The sequence below is a fragment of the Epinephelus fuscoguttatus genome, linkage group LG13 (genome assembly GCF_011397635.1).
Source record: "Epinephelus fuscoguttatus linkage group LG13, E.fuscoguttatus.final_Chr_v1".
NCBI lineage: Eukaryota > Metazoa > Chordata > Actinopteri > Perciformes > Serranidae > Epinephelus > Epinephelus fuscoguttatus.
The window spans coordinates 30,456,426-30,477,076 of NC_064764.1; positions in this window are offsets into that span (position 1 = coordinate 30,456,426).

Below are 20,651 nucleotides of genomic sequence, written 5' to 3' on the forward strand. Positions count from 1 at the left end.
AGGCAAGCTGTTAAAGGGGTCATCATTCTTCTCTCTCTCCGCTCCTCTCCGCTCCTCACACACAGATGGGGACCTGCTGAACTCTGCCAAAGGTCAGCGCTAAATTACATATTTTATGAATTCTTGCTTTAGTTCAGGCTTTTGAGAGGGGACACAGAATAATGAAACGCTGCGAGGAAAACAATTATCTGACATTTTCATTAATCACGCCGCCGATGTTATTTCAGCTCAGATATCTATTAAGACGTTTTAAGAGAGGTTTCTGTAAATTTCCAGCCTCTTAACTCTTATTTCATGCTCGCAAGAAATTGAATTATCTCCTTTTTTTCCTCTCCCTCCGTGAATTCGGCCTTCCCTCCACCCTGCGCGAGTTGAAAGGGCCGTCTGAAATGTGTGATGTTTGGAGAGGAGACATTTTGGCTGGCATCCAGCTCATTGTACACCAGTCTGGACCGGGCTGCCATGGCGGCTTTGACTCGCTGTACGGCAGACAGATGACAACTGCCGGCACGCCATTCAACACCTCAGAAACAACATCTCCCCACCATGTCTGATGCATTATGAATGGAAATCAGTGTTTCTGTTGGTTTTACTGCCCATCTCCTTTGTTGTAAAAGGATGGATTTGCCTGCGCACATTTCCGTGCATGCCGAATCGGGGCTGAAATGTCTTCAATTTTTTGTTTAATAGCTGCTCTGTTGCCATGTGTGCGCATAAGTTAGGTGGAGGTAATGGTTTGGTGTGTTTGGATAATTCAGTTGCCATCAGACTGCAGCATCTGCCATCAGGTGTCTTCTCACCGGGGATCCCGAATGGTGCTGGAGACGCGAGTATATCTGCTTTCACACTGCTGAACATGACATTTGAACGTGCATGTACACGCAAAAAGCAAAAAAAAAAAAAAAAAAAAAAATTGGTGTGTGCATGCACACACACAAACACATCCGCACACTTCACAGAGGCTGTGTGAGAGCCAGAATGCAGAGCCTGAGGGCTGTTGTGCCTCTGATGTTTGTATTGTTTACTCTGTTGTCCCAGTGCATGTAGGAGATTGTTGCGCACTTAGGCCTCACTCTAGCCTTGTATTATTTACTATGACTGGTGCGGACAGCAGGTTACTGTCCAGGAGAGCTGAAAGGCCGAGCAAAGAGATGGGGGAAAAAAGGAGGCAGAGATCGAAGGAGACAGAAAGAGATCATTGACTATACCTTTTCCCCCCTATATTTGTTCACTTCTCTCTCCTTTTCGGGGTTTGTCTTTGATCCCTTCTCCTCAAACCTCTGGCCCCATGGGTCACCAGCTGTCAGACAGCCAGAGGAGGGTGCCGCCTCTCTTCTTATCCTCTCTTCTCTCACTTTTTGCCGTTTGGGATACGCACCGTTTTGCACCCGGGGAATCATTCGGGAACCCCAGGTAAGTGAACCGAAGCCACACAGATGTTAATCTCCCCTCGGCCCCCCTCAGACACACACCACACTCCTCCACCGCCTTCTAGGTCTCTTCCTTTCCTTTTTTTTCTTGCCCCTCTTGCCCTAAGTCTCTGAAATCTCATTGAAGACGTCAAAGTGGGAGTTGAAGACTCTTGATTAAGTTTCTTTTTTAATGGAGGAGGAGAGGGAAGGGGCGGCAGATAGGAGAGAGGGATGTATCTCGCGGCTGGGTGTAAGGGCCTCACTTTGGGCACGCAGGCAGGTGAGCTGGTCCTCACCTCACTCTGCTCTCCCTCCTCCTCGAACAATCCGGTTATCTGTGTCTATTACAGAAGGGTGGCTGACGGTCTGGGTAAATCCTCACTCTTCCAGACATGTTCTGGGGCCCTATCAGCTGGGGACAGGACCTTGAGCCCTGATGAGAAAACTGGTCCAGGGAAATTGAATTAGCTATTGTGTCTGGGACTTCATTGATTGCTATTAGAGTTGGCCTGGAGCTGGGTGAAGGAGAGACGAGGAGAGTTAAGCCTGTCTGAGTGGACTGCTCCAGTGGGTTTCTAGAAGGAGAACTTAAGCCATATCAGATTTAAACACTTGTCATGTTACTCTCAAACTGTAATTAACAGCGGCTGAAATAAGAAACACAGAATTACTGAAGAAAAAGGGCAGAACTTAGAAATAGTGCAGGAGAAGGAGATTATCATGACAATGTTCAAACTGCCACGAGTAATGGTGTGAGTCAGTCATGTTAGAAGTGGATAACAATGAGAGTCAAAAGTCTATAAATGTGACAGGTCTTTTGGCTGGAGATGATGGATGGAGTCTGTGATGCAGACACTTCCTGTTTCTCTGGGTGCAGAGCTGCGGATGAAAGAGCTGCGGTGTGTTTTCAAACTGAGGAAGAACAATAGGTCAGAGGAAGAAAGAGTTCCCCTGACCTGACCCCCCCTTCTGTTGAGGCTGGAGCCTGATAGTTCTGACACCACTGATCTCTCTGGCTGACTCACACAAAGAAAGAGATAGGAGATACCTGTGGGCATTGTGCTGCTGCTGCTGCATAGGCACCTGCCTCGTTTAGAAATTTTATTGCCATTTTAGCTTATTATGCATCTAAAGAAATAAAGATCAGAGACATACCCTGCTTCATGAATATGTAGAATCATGTCCCCTCTCAAATGATGGTAGCTTTTGGTAGTGATTTATATTTTTCTTGTTAGTATTAATGTTGCTACACATCTGCATGTTGTGTCTTTAATATGCTAGGTCGATATTTTGCCCAACAACACATACAGTTAGACAAAAAGACATTTTAAGATTTGAATAATTCCATATTTAAAGGTACACACTCCAATTTACTTTTCTTACACTATATTATAATCGAAATCAGGCAGTTTCCATTCAATACTCGCGTGTCAAGACTTCATCCCTAAGGTTTAAGGTATTGTTAATACTAAATTTAAAGTGATATTTTACTCAAAATCATCATTTGGCTAAAACATGGCTGAATACAGCACTTTTGGCAAAGCACGAAAACTTGAAGGAGTTCAATAGCATTCATGGAAGTTGTGTATCTAGCGATGTTTTGGCATATTTTAGCAGAAATTTTAATGTAAGGAGTGGCTTGAGAAGTTCTTATTGACACTTTTTCTTCCTTTGGCGGTTATAAAATTTGTCAGCACTGGAATCCATCGTAGCTGACATGATTTTGTAGCCACTATTCTCTGTCAAAGAGCAAAGTACAAGCTGCATGCCAACCTTGCAGGGTTCGAGTGTTTCATACCAAAAAGATTTAACATAACATTTTAGACAAAGTGGGATCAATAGTATAAAGAGCAGTGGCGGAGCAGGGGGTGGCATCTGGGGCTCCAGCTTCAAATGTTTTCTCTTAAGCCCTGAATCTTTTTTTTTAAAGGTTTTTTGGGGATTTTGACTCTATTAGAAAGGAAAGCTTTAGTGTGTTAGTGTGAGAGAGTGAGGGGATGACAAGCGGCACAGAGCCAGGGTTGGAATTGCACTTGCAGCAAGGACATGGCCTTTGTACACGAGGCGCCCTAACAGGTGAGCTAGTGGATGCCCCAAGAGCCCTAAATCTTTTAGGTCTTTAAAATACCTTCTTGATGGCACAGTGGTGCAGTGGTTCGCACTGTCACCTCAAAGCAAGAGGTTTGAATCCAGGGTTTCTGGATCAAACCCCGGCGTGGGGGAGCCCTTCTGTGCGGAGATTGCATGTACTCCCCATGTCAGCGTGGGTTTTCTCTGGGCTCTCCCAATACATGCAGGTTAGGTTAACTGGTGACTCTAAATGCCCGTAGGTGTGGATGGTTGTCTGCCTCTTTAGCCCCTTTTACACTGCCAGATTGTCGGTGAATGTTGGGCCATTTTGCCAGCAAGCTGCGAGCGTTTAGACACACAGAGGCGGGATGGCAAGTTGATCCCAGGCGCCCAATTTTTCGCCTCGTAAGGTAGTCATATTGGCAGAACCCTTTTAGTTTAAATAGACCGAGGCAGCCTTCCACAACGGGAGGGGCTGTTGATTACTTGTGGGAGGCGCTGATAGCAGCTACTAGCAGGAATTAGCGGACAGCTAGTAGCAAGAGGGAAGTGCAAACCTGACAGACACAGTAAAGATGAGCAACTGGGGAGACAAGGAATTGTGTGACCTCCTTGCCCTCGCAAATGAAGAGGCCATTAACCGTCAGATGATGGGAACAGTGAAGAATGGGTCGACTTACGAGAGAATTGCCGAAGGACTGACAAGCCGCGACTTCCCTCCCGTGTCACTGTTTACGTCACACGCTGAGCTACACATTTTGTTACTTGCTCTCGCCCCCCATTGCCCCGAAAAAGGCGCATTCTGTATAAACAAAAGTAGGTAGGCGGCATTTTGCTGCACTCCCCAATTTTGTTTTTATACTGCCAATGCTGAAAGAAGACTGATTGGGCTTTCCTGCAAATTTGCACAACTCCTGTTGAAAAAGGGCTTATGTGTCAGCCCTGTGATAGTCTGGCGACCTCCTCTTGCCCAGTTTCACTTGGGATAGGCTGGGGTAGGCTCCAGCGACCTCCAACAGGATGTATCACAGAAAGTGAATGAATGAATGAATGAAAAAGACCTTCAACTTCAGCTCATTCTCACTCGCAGCTCATCAAATACTGAAGCGTGGTAAATGGATTTACGCATCTATCTTTGATGCTCTAGGGTGCTTTTGTCAATTTACCCTTGTTCCATGAATTGTGTGTTTTCAAAAACTTCTGTTTACACAGGAAAAAAAATAGAATGTAAGTTAAAAATACTTTGATTTAAGTTTAATTCTCTAGGTTTAGGCAACAAAAGTATGTGGTTAAGTTTATATGGTCATGTAATGTAATGTGAGGGTGAAAGTCCTGAGTTTGTTTGACCCATCCACCTCCCCTACCACACACATCCACCTGCCCTACACCAGCTTCCTTACTCTTTAAACTATGGCAGTTGCTTGAGGTGCCAAAAAATGCCCCCGCACGGTGCACCTCATACCACCTAGGGTACAAGGGTACCTCGGAGCGTCGGACAACTGACCATGCATCAGTATTTGATGAGTTGGGAGTGAGGCAAGGTTGTTAAATTTGTGTCATTTCCCCTCAGTCTCTCTGACTGGACTGGAACATCAATTACCTCTGTATTAGTAATGCTGTTTATGCCAAAGTCCAACCCTACTTATGATTGAGTTAAAAATAGTGACATCAGGCAATTTTTTGCCTCCTTCTATGTGGCAGGAGTGATAATGTTTTGTCTTCAACATGTTGTGTTATGATTTCAGAATGATGAAAACAATAAGATACAAAATAGGATGTAGGCTCTACAGGATGACTTTTTTTCTTTGGCAATTATTGTGTTTTTCCCACATGATATACAAATTAGGCTTTCTATTACCTCAGATGACCTAAAAATAGTGCATATAGCCGCCATAAATGGGAGAAAAATCTCTGCGGGGGAGCACGCCCCTGGCTGAGCCCCGAATGTTTACAACGTCTTGCTCCGCCCCTGATAAAGAACAAAACGAGACCTTTGATAAGCTCCTGAATCATGTTGATGAGAATACATATAATCTTTAAAAGGTATACGAGAGATGCAGTGGCATGTTCACCAGTATCACACAAAGCTCCATACAGATCCGCTTGGGTGTTTGTGACAGCCACCTGTGCGAGTGTGTTTGCCTTGTCTCCTACACCACCACATGTCGCTTCCTTCAGGAAACCAGCAGAGATGATTGATGATGGCTTCATTGTTTGCTTTGCTGCTCTCCCTGAAATTATGTATGTTAAACATTCCTTTTCTTTGTCTTTTGCAATTTTGTTGTTGTCATCGTATTGGAAATCATTCAGTTAAGATTTTGTTATCGTAGATACTTTGAATACACCTTTAAATAACACGTTCAAATGATTTTGTTGCAGTCCAAGGCTAATACATAGTAGATATTATTATAAACAGTGTTGAAGTGCCCACAACCTCCTCAAATAAATGAGCAGACTGGAGGCAATAAACTGTTTTGTATTGATAGCGAGGCCATATCGTCTCTGCAAACAGATGACATGCAAATCTGTGAAGATTCCTTGTTAGTGGTCTCTGATAAATGAAAATTCAAAGCACACAGAGGCATTTGTTCCATGTATTGTCTGGATGCAGAGGATGACCCTTGTACTCATTAGCATTGGTTGCTTGCAATGGTGGCAAATAAGGAAGGGAAGCATATTCAATTGTTGCACTGTCTGAAAAATGTAACTGAAAAAAAAAGAACCTCTCTGCTTTTACTTAAAAAGTACTAAGAAAAAACAGAAAAAGCAAATATTTTCATTAAGTATCTGCTGATGAGCTGCATATTGATTTTGAATGAATAAACCCAGACTTTCAGTTCTCCAGTGGATAACCTCACTTCACCCTACACGTTCAGCAGCAGCTTTCCACCCTCCATAGGTGTGGGCCCAGAAACATCCCACATGGTATCTCACACTGCGATCGCCTCCAGCTCTTCATATGAGGTATTCTATGTGTGCGCACGTCTCTGGCAGCGTGCGTGTATGTGTACACTGGCAGCCTCACTCTTTTATTCAGGGATGGCTCTTTCATCCTCTGTAAGAGGGCCGCAGGGTCTTGCCCTCTGAGCCCCAGAGATGAAGTCTAGTGTTTATGTGCGTTAGATTTCCATCCCACAGAGCAGGCCCTCCCCTTCTACTCACATTAAAGAAGAGATGTGGACAACAGCTTGGTGGTTTACATTTTTATATATCAGTTGCTACACGCAGCAAAGATTTCGGAGGAATAGCTGCTGGTAGACTTATTTCTGTTGCTTTTATTATAGTATTACGATATTCTTCACGTCTAGTTAGACAACATTTATTGACATGTCACTCCTGAGGACACAAGCATCCAAACTGTACAATACAAAAAGTTTTAAAGAAAAGTAAATCACTGTTGTGGAACCCTGTCTCCTAGAAATTATTCTTGTATGTTGCTTAACTGCTTTCGTACTTGCGCTGTTGTGGCGACATAATTGCCACTTGGATTGTGTTTAGAGACAACATTTCTTTCAGGTAATGAAACGCTACATTCATGTGCCGCAAACACATTCTCACTCCAACCTCGTCACATTTCGACGGTTGGTCATGGACCTTCTACGTCCAGATATGATGCGGAAGGTACCCTGGGTGTGTTGGTTGTTGGCATTCTGGGACACCGTGTCAAGTTTCGCCTGTTACATGCATTGTCTTCTTTCAAAATTCACTTCTGTTTTCACAGGAAATTTAACACTTACACACAGTCTCTTTCAAAATGAATGCACTACCATCTACTACTACCATCAAGTCGCCATTACAAAGTCCCACTTTCCCGGAAGAACACACACAAAAAAACTTTTGTTCCCACTGCCATCACCACCCTTAACAGTGTAAAATAGCAATTGAAGTCCCACCCAGATACACTGCTTTGTTGTATATCTTATATAATGTCTATTGTGTTTTGTGTGTTCTTGTGTATTTTATTTCGGAGCTTGCCAAAGACGAATTTCTGTTACTTGTGACAGACAATAAAGGTTTATCTTGTCTTGTCTACGGCAGTACAACAATGCAAATTGACGTTTGTTTTCCTCAAACAACTAATGCAGGTGGTAAGATTTAGGTTGGGGAGGATGGTGGGCGTACAAGGGCTTAGATTTTGTTTCAACATTTGGGAGGCACATATGAAACGAACACTTTGGGGGTCATTGAACACTTACTTTTCCTGCATTCTGGTGATTTTTAATGGATCAATTTTTGCCTTTTCTGCATCAGTTTATGGTGTAAATGGCTTAAAATTTGTCAAAAAAACTCTACTTTCATGTTTTTATTGATGGGGACAAATGCACACATATCAAATACTGACGGGGTCATTTCCCCCAAAATCGACACCTATGCCAGCATACATACAACATGCAGGACCTTGACACCAGAACGTCAGTTTCACATCCAAACTCCTGTCTTAAAGGGATAGTTCGCCCAAAAATGAAAATTGAGCCATTATCTACTCACCCATATGCCGATGGAGGCTCAGGTGAAGTTTTAGAGTCCTCACATCACTTGCGGAGATTCCAGGGGAGAGGAGGTAGCAACACAACTCCACTTGGACACTACGGACGAGCAGTATGGAGATATTTTGTGGTTTCAATTGTGTGTTTTTTTGGACGTTTGAATCTGGGGCGCCATCAGCCTGCATTAGGTGGAGTTGTGCTGCTACCCACTCCCCCCTTGGATCTCTGCAAGTGTTGTGAGGACTATGAAACTTCACCTGAGCCTCCCTCGGCATATGGGTGAGTAGATAATGGCTGAATTTTCATTTTTGGGTGCACTATCCCTTTAACTTTGGTTAAAGTTAGAAAAAGATCATGATTTAGAAAATAAATGTTTAAAGAAGAAATAAGAAAATAATACTGTAGTTACTACAACTGGATATTGTATTGCCAAATTGCCTATTTTGGCAAAAAACAACCAAAATATGTTGTCAGTGGACATTTTACTGATGACTGGATTATAATTTCAGTCAAAATGTACGATAGGTTCAGTATCTACATTTATGTGGCTTGCTAGATTTGTTATTTAGCAAGATTTGATTTTTCATTATGAACTAGCCATCGTAGTTCGAAGCCCAGCTGCAAAGAGCAGTGTCTGAACAACACTGATTTGTAGGTGAAACTGCTTTATTCAGTGTTTTTACTGGTTTTAATCACCTTGTCTGTTTGTTTTGGAGAGGAAGAGACCTCTGCAGATAATTCGGCTCCTGCTAAAAACCTCCTGAACAATGAACACTGAAGGAATTCTAAGCAGGAGAAGTTGCAGTTGGTCGCAATGTGCAGTCCTCACCACTGTTTGTCACTGATCCCCCTAAATCAGCAATAGTCAGCAATCTTCACTACCAAAAGAGCCATTTTTTGACCAAAAATCATTTTAAAAATCTGCCTGGAGCCATAAAACACATTTGGGTGTTATGGGAAACTTACGTAGGTTTAAATGAGCATTCAAGAATATGTTTTACAGCAAGATGGCTCCTCTGCAGTGGGCTATTTATGATTATTTGGTAGTTTAACATTGCAGCGTTGGAGGTAAAAGCAAACAAATCTGTCCATTCATCTTCATCTTCTAACCTCTTCATCCTCTTGAGGGTTGCAGGGTGGCTGGAGCCTATCCCAGCTGACATCGGGCGAGAGGCAGGGTACATCGTGGACAGGTTGCCAGACTATCGCAGGGCTGACACATAGAGACAGACAACCATTCACACTCACATTCACACCTACGGACAATTTAGAGTTATCAATTAACCTAGTCCCCAATCTGCATGTCTTTGGACTGTGGGAGGAAGCCGGAGTGCCCGGAGAGAACCCACGCTGACACGGGGAGAACATGCAAACTCCGCACAGAAGGGCTCCCACACCCGGGATCGAACCAGCAACCCTCTTGCTGTGAGGCGACAGTGCTAACCAAATCTATCCATGCACTATTGAATTCTATATTTTCATCAGAGACTTTTACTTTTATGGATTTGGAGTCCATTGCTAGCCTTGTTGAGGAGGCTAAAGACTAGCTACTGCTATTAGGGTTTGGCAAAATTTAGAGGAAAGGGCGCCAGGTTGTTGACGTATGATGCACATTTTAGTTGACGAAATGTTAAACTTAGGCTAGGCTACACATTTTATAATTGCAGAATGTAAGAGTTTCTTTCTCCTACAACAATATATAAAATGAAAATGTTAAAAACCTTTGTCAATTTCATGTGATATTTTTTGTCAAAGCCACAGAAAGCCACTGGAGAGGGGCTAAAGAGCTGCAGGTTGCCTACCCCTGCCCTAATTCTTACACACTAAACTTTAAAAGACAGAAATTATAATATTAATGGGATATCAAAGTCTTTAATTTTACAGTTCACAGCTTAAGATAGTAAAAGTATCCATCAACAAGTGTGTTGCATATTCTCTCGTTTATAGCAGTGAGAAATATACGAATATGAAAAGCCAAAAGACAAACCTGCATGCACACACAATGGTACATTCATGCTTTCATTCAGATCTATTCACACAAGCATGCATGTGTGCACACTGTAACCCACACACTGGCACTATGCATAGTTGGTGGATATACACACACACCCTGAGAGAGTGGCGGGTCAGATGGGTAGCAGAGGCCGGAGCTGACCTCTAGTGTGTGTGTAGATTTATTCTAATCAGTACTCTGCTTCTGACAGGTTAACTGCTGCCCTCTGACCCGGGGAGCTCTCTGGGTGTCACCGTCCTTGTGTTCCCTGTCCGCTTTTATCGGCAGCAAAAAGAAAATGTAAATTAAATGCAGCATAAAAATAGATGATGGGAGCTTGTTCCTCTCATCCTTTTATTCACCCCATCTCATCTCTCCCTCCTTCCTGTGCTGCTTTTCTACAGCTGCATGCTCAAAATGTAATGAAGAGTTGCTCGCTTTTTTTTTTCTACCTGGCTTCCTTTCTTTCTTTTCATCAACATATACAACTGGCGTAATAAAAACAGTGGTGGGGTGGAGAGCAGGTAGTTTCCTGATGCTTGGCGGCTGATGATCGCCAGTGGAGTTATGTTTAAGTGAAGGCATTGCTACAAATAGGTCATGATGTAAAAACCTTTCATCCATACATCACACAGGAGAGAAAAAAAGCCTCCTCTGTCTCACTCCGTCTCTTTCTTTCTGTACGACTGGCCTTAGTGGTTGTAGAAGGTAGCGTTACATCTGTTGTTGTGCCTTTTCAGAGCAGCAGAGAGGGCAGTCGAATTAGATAGCATTGTTATGCCTCCATCAGAGCAATTTTCCAGCAATGCCTCTAAAAGCCCTCGCACACTTCATCAGTATTATTGTAATTCTTTAGCTCTAGGTTATTTGGCAGCTGCTGTGCCCCACTGGCAAATCCCATTCGTGATGCCGTCCCTTTCACCGCAGCCAGAGAGCCATTGATTTTTCTTTTCTCTCCTCCAGCCTCGCCCAATTCATTTCGGATTGCTCGATATGAAACATTTTAATTTCTGCTCGCACCTCCACTTGGACAACAGTCAGAGGTTTCCCCTTTTCTTCCTCTTTGTGCAACATCTCTTTTTCCGACTCTTTAATCAGTCATGAGGTCAGAGTAAATTGATTTCCATTTTTCTTTTCAGTTTCCTTTTCTTCAATTTTATCGATTTAAATAAGTTTACAAGCAGAGAAAGCCACTTTAATGTGAAGGAACATACACATTTCCATTAATTTCTTAAATATTAATTGAATTATACAAATTTTACAGCTAATCTTTTCAGCGTTGCATGTGTTATAATGTGTGCATATGTGCAGGTGTGTAATCAGGAGTATTCCCTCTATGATTGGGCATGCATGTGCCATTATAGAAGCTATGTGCAGTCTGATGGAACCTATTGATGTTTGAGTACACAGGCCCTACTTAATTAGTCCATCACACCCACTGCTTTGGTCTCTATAGGATCCCCGTAAGTGGTGCTCCTTTGCATATGCCATGCGATTTCATAGACAAGCTTCCTTTTTTTTTCTTCTTTTAAAATGATGGGAAGAAAAACAAACATTATATACATCACAGGGGATGGGACTGTCTGGTTCAGTCGGAGCGTCTGTGTGACTGGCTGTCTTCCTCACGGCGTACGCCTGGAGGTTTCGTCACGTGTGTGTCTGACAAAATTTGTGCCACTCGGCGTTTTGCACACTAATCTGAGAGCCTTGCACTCGGCGTGGCAGACATTTTGGACTGTGTCATTGATTTGGAATCGAGCTCTGCACTCCTTGTCCTTCACTTAGTGTTGAAATCAATGATGCCTGCTTCTGACCATGCATTAAAATCTGCACCTCCCCTCCCTCCTCCACCCTTCCTCCCCAGGACTTTGACTTGTGCTTTTAATCTGCTCTGTAGCCCGAGTTTCTCCTTCACCGCTGGACTTGGAAATGTGCCATCCATGAATATTCAGATAAGGTGGTTGCTCTAATATTGAACATTACCTGCCGCAACACTGAGAGTGAGACTCATCCTGTGCAAACAGGTAAAGAAGAAAATGGAAGACGGAAGTAAAATCTCTCTCTTCTTTGTTTCCCATTGATTGACTCTGTGATTGGAACACACCAGCAGTCTGAGACAGCACCCTACTGCTTGTGTGTGAGTGTGTGTATCCTTGTGTGAGTGTGTGCCTATAGTGTGGTGTCCATACACGCTTTACACTACATGCATGTATGATATTTGAAGCCAAGTGGTCTGTCACCGTACCTGTCCCCTGCAGGTTGACCTCTGCCCACCCCCCCACCCCCCCACATTCCTGCACAAGGTTTAGGCTTTTCCCTGGTAACCACCTGGAGAGTGAACTTGCCCCAGACCTCCATTTATTTCCCACCAGCATCCATCACTCAGGAGCCAATGGGCCAATGGCCTTAGCCACTCCAGAGAATTTGTAGCGTTGTTTTTTTTTATTTTTTAAAACAAGTTTTGGTATGGGAATGGGAGAGTTATTAAAATTAAAGAGCAGAACTTTGATCAAAGTAATTTATAATGTGGGACATTTAAAAATATAGAATCTATTCTCATACCACAGTTTGTATGATGACTGATGAATTTGTGTCCCACAAATGGTGTCATAACATTAAGTAATTAATGTAAAGTTACACACTTAACACTGGGTTACAAAGGTTAGGTTTAGTAAGGATTAGACTTTAGATTAGACTTGGGAAAAGAAACATGGTTGGCCATTGTCATATTACATACTTAACGTAAAGTTACATACTTAATGTAACATACTTAATGTAAGGTTACATAAGTTAGGTTAAGCAAAAGAAACATGGTTGGGTGTCATCACGTTACATACTTAATGTAAAGTTACGTGCATAACATAAAGTACTTAACGTAAAGTTACGTAGGTTCGGTTTAGGAAAAGAAACATAGTTGGCCATCGTCACGTTACATACTTAATGTAAATTTACGTGCTTAACGTAACATACTTAATACACATAGGTTAGGTTTAGCAAAAGAAACATGGTAGGGCGTTATCACATTACGTACCTAACGTAACACACTTAAAGTTAAGATACATAGGTAAGGTTTAGGAAAAAAAAACATGGTTGGACATTGTAAAATTACGCACTTAACATAATGTTTTTAACATAAGGTTATGTAGGTACGGTTTAGAAAAAGAAACATGGTTGGGTGTCATCACGTACATACCTAATGTAAAGTTACATGCTTAACATAACGTACTTAATGTAACGTATTTAACGTAGAGTTATGTAGGTAAGATTTAGGAAAAGAAACATGGTTGGGTGTTGTCACTTTACATACTTAACGTAAAGTTATGTAGGTTAGGTTTAGGAAAAGAAACATGGTGACAATATACCTTAAAATAAGTCAGAGTTCACTTGGTGTCACATGGGACATGAACACCTGTCTCCTGGGTGTAAGTCCTGTGTTTGTTTGACCTATCCAGCACCTCAACCTGCCTCTTTATGCAGACTTTACTTCATACTACTTCCTTCTTTACTCCTGTCAGCACATTGGTCATGTGATTGCAACCCTCCCAATTGTGAGGGTTATATACACATCACTTTCAACCTGTGTAACAGTGCATGAGAACAGCCTGAAATATAATGTCCCACTTTATATTGAAACTGCGGAAAACAGCTGAGAAATAGAGATATTGGGCCATAAATTGAGCTTTTGCCATCAGCGGTATCTTCATGGACACTCTTTTTCACTGTTTCTGTGAAACAAGAGAAAACCTTAAACCACGAGTGAGTGGAGAGGTTATGAGAGAAGGAACTTGAAGAACAAGTAAAACATTAAAGGAGCTTCTCCTGTAGAAAGACATGTTTTCACGGCCCTCCTGAACATTTTCAGTACAAGTGTCTTCAACAAGAATCCCGCAAAGTTTGTTTTGCCTTTGGATGTGTTGGTCACATTCTCCTTTCAGTGATGATTAAGTTTGTGGATGTTGAGGTTACAGTTACTAACAAGAGAGCGCATCTGAAGAGATCGAGGTTTATTTTGAACGAGAACTATTATTTCCAACATACAGAGAGAAGGTGACAATAGGTGGGAAGAAGCGAGGACAGGAGAAATAGAGCAGTTAGACGGGCAGGTGGATGGAGACGGAGCAAGAAAGAACAAATGAAGGAGGCATCTCATACACGGCTTCCCTGCGGTGCCAGGTTGAATAGACCCAGCACAGATGTCAAAGGAGAGGCCTCTCAGCCACATTGTACACCTATCTGTCACCACACCACCCTAACAATAGGGTATCCCCTGTTGGCAACTAGGTAAATATTGTGGATGGTCAGGGGTTAGAGGTGGTGCTGGACCCGTAAGATTTAAGTGAAAATCAATGCTGGTGAGCTGTTGAGGCCAAAGTGGTGTGGGTGGTAGCAGTACAGTGTGTTCACCCGGAGTGTTTGCAGTAATGGCAGGCTATCATAATCACAGGACACTTAGAAAGGTCAGAGTGTTTGGGTCTAAGTGAGCACCTTCCCCTGCAATATAGAGTATATATAAGAAAATACTCAACTGCACACACACAAACAATATCATCATGATAGCATTCATAAGCAGCTGTTTCTATTTTCGCTTTGTTTCTTCTTCTTTTGTTTTTTTTAGATCAATTTGATGTACCATATAGTATAAATGTACCATATAGTAGAAAATAAAACAGAAATTGTATTTATAGTGTCTTACAGTTTCTTTTAGCTGGGTCAAATGCAAGCGGAGTTGGCTGGCGCATTGATTTTGGAGTTGTTTGGCACCATTCCACCAACAGTCGACCAATAGTCGTCATTTAGGGCCATTAGTCGACTAGTCGCCTGCATGTTTACGATATTAATTTAATTATTAAATGATATATTTTGGTGGTTTGAGTTGAAGGTGTGAGAAAGAATAGTATCAGTAACATTGTTAACACTGTGCTACATTACAGAGAAATACAAAACCGTACTAATGAACCTTCATTAATATAGGCCTATATTTTATCTACAAGTGCACGTCACACACTGCGCGAGCCGCCTGTTAATGACACTGTGGGCTAATGGGCATGTAGCTACTTCCATGTTTCAGATGATACGTCATGTTTGTAGTCGACCAATGAAGATGAGTTTACATATCACCTTGGGTTCGTCCTTCACCTTCTCAAAATGATCCCACACTTTGGATTTCCTGCCCGACATGTTATTAACTAGCCTGTGGAATAACCGCAGGTACCAGCCCTGGAAATGAACCTGACTCCTGTCTGACTGCTGAGCGTGGACACTTCCTGTGTCTGTCCTTTCAAATTAAACTCCCACATGGTCCAGTCATATAGGTTTTGATTTATTTTGACGAACCGCAGCTCCTAGTAGAGTTCTGTTTTGTTTTTTCCTGCGATTAAGCAACCAATACAATCTGGTTATTGAATTAAATCAATGAATGAATTGCTTTGGTTTGATTTTAAGAATGGCCAGGTATTCTTTTAAATGTTCATGTTTTCTTGATCTTGTTTGAATTAAATGTTCATATTTTTTCTATTGGTCATTTTTTGTAACTATAGCTGCTTACCATTATGCTAACCAACCCTGTGATAGAACTGCTTGGCACAAATGCACAGTATGACTTTAATCATGAATCACCAAATTTTAGAAAACATTTGCGTGCACTGAAGCATGTTCATCTATAGCTAAGACCTTGGCCTTTACTTTTTTGCTGGTTATGAATTATGCCAGAGAAGTATGGCAGAGAGTGAAAAATGTGCCAACCAACCCCAGTCTCCCCTATACAGTGTGTGGGTGATTCCAAACAGTAGTGGATCTTCCCATAGGCAGCTGCCTTCTGTGCCACCCCGAGCAGTGGATGCCCAAATAAGCTCTTGTTCTTGTTCGTATTAAATACAATAAAACATTAATAATGATAATAATAGTGCCTGGGGCACTTAATGTGCTAGGTCCGGCACTGATTCCAAATATTCTGAATGTTTAAAGTCCATCCTCTACCTTTTGATTTGATTTCTCTAACCGAGAAACACAAAATCTGATTAATCAAAATCCAGAAAACCCATTTTCTGAGGCGTACCTCTTTGCTCCCTTCGTCGACCAAGCAGAACAACTATCGCTCACTCACTCAGTAATGAGACCCCGAGCAGGGCAGACGGGCCTTTGGGCAAACACACACACACACACACGCAGAGAAAAACACCTCAGCGAGTTGAGTTAGAGGGGTTAATAAACACAGCTCAAATGTTGGGTTAAGACTGGAACAACAGGCCCGGAATCGAGCCGTTTTGGGTTTCATCGCCGTCCTAAATCTAATTCCGTGTTCTAGAAGCAGAGTGGTTAACTGCCACTGCCGCAATGCTATGTTCATGTCATCTAAGAGAAATCCAAGCGTATGATTAGGCCTCGGTAGGTTTGGGTGAGGCCGAGGGGAGACTGTGGGTGGGATAGGCAGGTTGGTTTCAGGGGGACTTTCTAATAGGCATTCAGTTGGCGAGAGCTCCCCCCTTTAGCACACATACACGCACACACACTATTTCTACACTGTTATTGCTCTTTCTCCTTCTTTCTCTCTCACTCATTTGGTGATCTCATGGAGTGAGCCTTTTCCATGGAGGACAATAGCAGTGGAAATGGATTATGATTATAAAGGATAGGTAGTGGGTTGGCGGCGTACCTACACTGTGCAGCATTCATATGGCGAAGCTCCCCCCCAGGAGGCTCTCTGTCCTTTCTGCCTAAACTGTAGGCTTGGTGATTTTCTTTATACCATTTTTCTGTACATACTATACCGTGCCAGCGCGCTTACACCTTACACATTATTTGCTGCTCTATTCAAAGCCCCAAATAAGCCTCCGCTCTGCAACCGAGAGCCTTTGAAATCTCCTCTGGCTTTTTTTCCTCTTATGAGGGAGCTCAAGTGTGAAGGTTTGATATGGTCAAATAATCAGCATTAATTTGATAGAAGCACAAAAGCGATACCTTTTTTTTTTTCTGTCTCCCCCATCAAATAATTAGTTGCACATTTTAGATATTTGATAGCAGTTTGGCCATTAATAATTCATGCTCACTAAATTCATAAAACATCATCTAGTCCCCAGCAAGTAACATTTGATATTACATCTAAGGCCCAGAGCAGAGATGTTTGCCAGAATCCCATCAAATGAAATTTCTAAAAATACTGACTAGCATGTTCTCCCTCAAAGGCTCTCAGTGGCCCTTTAAGAACGACTGGAGGAGGAGAGAAGTCCCCTGCTATCTATTTTCTTTGGCACCACAGCTCTTTTCTGAACGTCTTCCATTTGATTCCCTGCCTCTCTCCTTTTTTTTCCTCCCCTTCCCTCTCCCTCTCTTCCAGCCCCTTCTCATGATGTCAATTTAATTCAATCTAAAGGATTTAAAGCAACCAGTATCTTTTAATGTCTGTTGGAAAGGCACTTGTAACACACCAAATTTACTCTCACCTTTCTGCTGGGATTTTGAGGGGGGGAAATAAAGATCAATTATTTGCCGAATCTGAAGTTTCATTAAAATCACTTTTCTCTCTCTGTGTCCTCGCGTCGTTTCAAGTGGGCCATCTGTCTAAACATCTCTCAGGGTTCTCTTCCCTTTTTTTCTGATCATTTCCTCGCCTTATTCATGAACCCTAGGAGTCCAGCTTTGTAGTAGTGTTGGAGCTGGAGCAGCCTACCCCCACTGAATACAGCTCTGGGCCTCAGCCTGCACAAGACTCCCCCTCTCCACCCTGTTACCTCTCCCCCAACTCTCCCAAATAGCCTCCCCTCCCCTTTACCTCCCTCCACCTCTTCCCCACAAGGACCTACAGAATCTCTGAACTTGCTACACAGAAATGACCCGCCTTATTGAGATCGGTTATCCTCACCCTCTGTCTCTCTCTCTCTTCCCCTCTCCAACCCATTCACTGTTTGAGACCCCCCGCCTCGTCCCCGGCCTTCCCTCCTTCCCTGCCTCTCCTCCTTATTGCGGATTTGTATGCAGGCTGTGACCTGGGTGGCTACAAAGCACCGCACATTATTCTTGATCATTCCTCTGCCCCCCGTGAAGCCAGTTATGAGGAAAGATCCCTTAATGATGCTCTGACTATTAACAGTGTTTTATGTCCAAATGTCTCCCTCGTCCTCCTAACCAACCGGTCAAATATAGATACAAGAAACCAGGGAATCTACTGTGACAAGATTTTGGTAAAATATACATAAGCCTGTTTGATTATGGCCATAATTGCCAAGTAAAGCGCGGTCTGATAACAGTGGTGTCGGGTATTACTGAGGGAAAATTTGACTGTGCCTGATTGTCTAACAGCCTTGCTGTGGTGCAGTTTTGGTCATTTCTGGATATTTTTCTTCCCCAGAAGTTAGAGTTTAAATTGCTCTTGCACATACTTCCTGAACGTGCAGCGTTTTGCATGAATAACCTGCACAAGTTTTACTCAAATCATTTTGTAATTTACAAAATCATAACTCCTGCATGTCTGAGGCTTGATGATTGCACGATATGCTAAATGATGTCATAATGTGTTCTTTCATATTTTGGATATTGGAAATTATGTTTCCTTTTTGCATAAAGGACAACCAGCATTTTAGAAAACAGACCTCATGAATATAGAGTCCATGAGAGTGTGTGTGTGGGTGCATGCGTGTGTGTTGTGTTTGGTAGAGCGAGATTAGTCTTGATCGGTGGCTGTTGTCACAGTGCCAGTATTGTGTCTGCAGCCAGTCCATCCAGGCCCCCGCATCTCCCATCCCGTCCCAGGCTCATCCCTCTGTCTGTGGGAAGACAAGTCACAGCGCCAGCCTGGCTCCGAGCCAGTGTGGAAGCTCTGGTTAAGTCCCTATGCCAAGTCTGGATTACACTGAGATGTTAATCGTTGGAGAGAATATTAAAAACACTATCGTATACTTTCCAAACTGGATCGACATTTCAATGGCGGCAAATCTGCCACCTGCGAGCACGTTTGGATCGCTGCCTTCGCGGAGCAATAGTAAATCATGTCAGAAGCTATGCCTACTTGAGACATTGCAGCGTTGTTTTGGGTGGAGTTTGGTAAAGATGAATGCCCTTTAAATTCCAGTCTCTTTTGTTGCTTCATTGTTGCAGCTTATTGTGTCATAAGTAATTCTAGCTGACTTCAAAGGAGGTTGGGGTGCAACTGTTGGGTTGTGGGAAGCGCTGTGAATGTCGAACAACGCAAACGACCTCTCTCAGATGGGAATGTTACAGCGTGTCTCTTGTGAAGATGGTTTGTTTCCCCCTTTTTTTGTCTTCCTTCAGATTGATATGTGACCTAAATTTGGCAAATAAAAACTTATAAAGCAGGAACCCGATGCCAAACCTGACCTCCCCGTTGTGCATAATGTGTGTGTGTACGCATGGAGGTGTGCGTGTTTATGTACAAAGGTTCGCTTTTAATGGGTTTTGTGGAAGTGAGTGGGAGCTACCAAAATGGCAAAGGGAGCAACACAGAAATAGATCATATTTCTGGTTTCTGTGTTTTTTCCTAATAAACCAAAGCAATATATCAGAATTACGCATAATCACGGCTTTTCAATATTGACTAAGTTGATTTGTGTGAGGTGTGTGTAGGAGACAAGAGGCCTGTAACCAATTCACTTAGGGAGTATGTATGCATTTGGGCCCCTATAGTGAAGCAGACAGACGTTCAAATTAGAATGATGAATCGTGCTGATCTCAAGCTGTCTATTCTGACTTTGGCTGCAAATTTTAGAAAACCTGTCACTCACTTATTTTCTCCAATGGTTTAATTTTGTTCAAGTCGGACATTGGTGCTCATATTGGCATAACTCGTGGAAGGAAGGGAAGTACATGTCGCCAGTTGCTTGGCAGTAGCAGCTCAGTCACCAGAGGAAAATGTCGGCATTGTACGTTTCTGCAAACCATGGCTTGATTGCACTTACACGTAAATACAAAAATACAAAAGCAGGTCCACTGATGAAGGGCTGGTGCCTGAAACGTCACATGTGGTGATACCATTAGCATCTCCGAAAGGAGCAGTTTCTAATGTGTGGACGTGCTTTTGTATTTTTGTATGTTTTTCTGTCCAGCACCCAATATTTATCGTTTTTGGATGTGTGTATTGTTTTTTTGGGTCTTCAGTATGTTTCATAGATAACATACAAATGTAGTATATGAGGTGTTTTTGGAATAGATGGTGGATGGCATAACATCCAGGAAAGATGGCCGCCAAGCTGCAGACAACTGTTTGAGTGGTTGTTTTTGTCAACCCTTCGAGGCAAACCTTGGAGATTTTAAACTGGAACACTGTTGTATTTCCAAGCAGTGTTTGAGTCACCGTACCTGCAGGTATTTCACCGACATGTTGAAGCATTTCCCAGCAGCGTCTGAGCCTCTGAACCTGGGTGTTCTTCACCGACACATCACTGCATTTCCAGTGGCTTTTGTGCCACCAAATGTGGGTGTTTTAGGCCAAAACATGAGCTTTTCCTAACCATAACCAAGTTGTTTTTGTGCCTAAACCTTACCACACCTTCACTACAGCATTGTTGAGAAACGTAAAGTTTCAGTGTATCGCTAGGTATCCGTGGTTTGCAGGAATGTGTGGTGCAAACTTTTTTTTTTTCTGGCGACTGGGTTGCTGACAGATCTGTCACTATCTTTCTACTGTTGAGCACATTGATGACAAAGACACTGAGGATAGTCAAGAATGAGAGAAAGACA